Below are 2,381 nucleotides of genomic sequence, written 5' to 3'. Positions count from 1 at the left end.
AAAAGAAAAGAAAAGAAATTCTCAGGCAAATGGATGGATCTAGAAAATATCCTGAGTGAGGTGACTCAGTTGCAAAAGAACACACATGGTATGTACTCACTGATAAGTGGATATTAGGCAAAGAGCATGGAATACCCATGATGCAATTCATGGACATATGAAGCTCAAGAGGAAGGAAGACCAAAGAGTGGATGTTTCAGTCCTGCTTAGAAGGAAGAACAAAATAATCAAGGGAAGTACAGGGTGGGAGGGACTTGGGAGGAAGAGAAGGCCGGAAGGGGAAAAGAATCGGGTATGGGAGAAAATGGAGGAGATGTACAGAGGGTCAGGAAATTGAACAGAAGTATGTAGCAATGGGGGATGGGAATGGGGCCAGCAACCAGAAAATCCCAGATGCCAGGAAAACAAGAGCCTCCCAAACCCCATGGGGATAACATTAGCTGAAATACCCCACAAAGGGGTGGGAGAACCTGACAAGACCATATCCAGAGGTTAGGCATACCCCCCACCCTGGTTGAGGGATGAGGTCACCCACCCATCTCCAAAATTTTAACCCAGAATTGCTCCTGTCTAAAGGAAATACAGGGACAAAGAGTGGAGACTGAAAGAAAGGCCATCCAGAGACTTCCCCACCTGGGGATCCATCCCATATACAGACACCAAACCCAGACACTATTGCTGATGCCAAGAAGTGCTTGCTGACAGGAGCCTGATACAGCTGTCTCCTAAGAGGCTCTGCCAGATCCTGACCAATACAGATGCAGATGCTCACAACCAACCATCGGACTGAACAAAGGGACCCCAATGGAGGAGTTAGAGGAAAGACTGACGGAGCTGAAGGGGCCTTATCTGGCATCAATGGGAGGGGAGGCCCTTGGTCCTATGAAGGCTTGATGCCTCAGTGTAGAGGAATGCTAGGTTGGTGATGTGGGAGTGGGTAGGTGGGTAGGGGAGCACCCTCATAGAAGCAGGGTAAAGAGGGATGGAATGGGGGTTTGCAGAGGCAAAACCAGGAAAGGGGATAACACTTGAAATGTAAATAAATAAAATATCCAATTAAAAGACAAAACAAAACACCTAAGTCTTTACCACAGCTGCCCACACAAGTCAGAAAACCCTTAGTCGTGAATTAACAGGTCATCAAGAGCTAGTGCCCTGGATTTGAACCCAGGCAGATGGTGCCCCAAGATCAAGTTCTGGGCCACTGAGAAATATCCTGTCTTCACATCTTTCCCTTTGGGGGACTGCAATTCCTAGGCCATAAAGGAGAAATGAAATAAAAGGACTTAGCAAATTCAAAGGAAGAAAGTGTAAACAAAACAAGGTCAGGCTTCAAGCTTCTCAACTTAAAAGAGGGAAAGAGACGAGTGTCCCTGTAGCAGTGCCCCTCGGCCGTGAAAGGAACCACTGTCTTTGTGGACACTTTGCTTTGAATTCAGTTAGGCCAGAGAGAAATGAAGATCACCACAAAAGGCTTCAAAAGTCTGACAAGCCCCTCAGATCCAAAAATGAAGCAGAAATGACAGACATGAGGAAGGAGGCGGTCTAGGGGTGCTCTGGAATCAGACTGTAGAGAGTCAAGGCCTTGTTCCGCTCTGGACTCTCAAAGCTCAAGCTGCCTGAGTCCTGAATTTTGCAATTTATAAAATGGGATAAAGACTTCTGCCTCTCCACGGATTTAAGAGACCTAGATACAGAGCCTAGGGAGAAAAAGGGAGCCAGCCACAGCCACATCGGTGAAGCAGTATGTTACTTCGATCTCTGTGGAGCCCATTTGGTAATACTGTGCTGTTTACTTAATTAAAAACAGCCATACACAGCACGGAAAGTGCACCAAGCATCCTAACAGGTACTGTGCAAATAGTCACTTGCCAACTCTGTGGTTGGTTGGTTGTAAAAATGGTGGTGGTGACCCTAGGTAGCTAACCAACACAAAATGGACTCATCAGGGTATTTGTTTTGGTAGGATTTTTGTTTCATTTATTTTGTTTGGGTATTTTATTTTTTGCCTTATTGCTTGCTTTGATTTTCAAATTCTTTTGTTTGTTTTTGTCTTTGTTTTAGAGAGGCGGGAGGAGGAAGAAAACATGAAGTTGGGTGGGGACAGAGGTAGGGACGATGTAAGAGGAGTTGGGGGAGGGGAAGAATATGATCAAATATATTTTATAAAAAAAAATTACATTGAAATTAATGTTGGTGATGAGACTCTGTCACTGTGTCTTGTTCTTAGAGATGCCCCATCACAGACTTTTAGTATAGCCTTGTGACTTGTTCAATAGCCAGTGGACATAAGCAGAGGATTGAAAAGGGTTGTGCAGCCGGGCAGTGGTGGTGGCACACGCCTTTAATCCCAGCACTTGGGAGGCAGAGGCAGGCGGATT

At 45.6% G+C, this 2,381-nt stretch overlaps 1 protein-coding gene and 1 non-coding gene across 6 annotated transcripts in view; one reads left to right on the top strand and one right to left on the bottom strand.

The window, feature by feature from the left end:
• The window catches only part of LOC116076641, a 191-nt gene extending 189 nt beyond the window's left edge, over nt 1-2 (top strand). The window contains exon 1 of the small nuclear RNA XR_004113041.1: nt 1-2. This exon is cut by the window's left edge and continues 189 nt beyond it. This is a non-coding gene — a small nuclear RNA (U2 spliceosomal RNA).
• The window catches only part of Tmcc3 (transmembrane and coiled-coil domain family 3), a 275,765-nt gene that overhangs the window by 269,031 nt on the left and 4,353 nt on the right, over nt 1-2,381 (bottom strand). The gene's annotated exons all lie outside the window — the stretch shown is intronic.

Source organism: Mastomys coucha, unplaced genomic scaffold (genome assembly GCF_008632895.1).
Source record: "Mastomys coucha isolate ucsf_1 unplaced genomic scaffold, UCSF_Mcou_1 pScaffold4, whole genome shotgun sequence".
Taxonomy (NCBI): Eukaryota; Metazoa; Chordata; class Mammalia; order Rodentia; family Muridae; genus Mastomys; species Mastomys coucha.
Note: the sequence above shows the minus strand (reverse complement) of the source record. Positions and strands in the feature narration are given on the sequence as shown.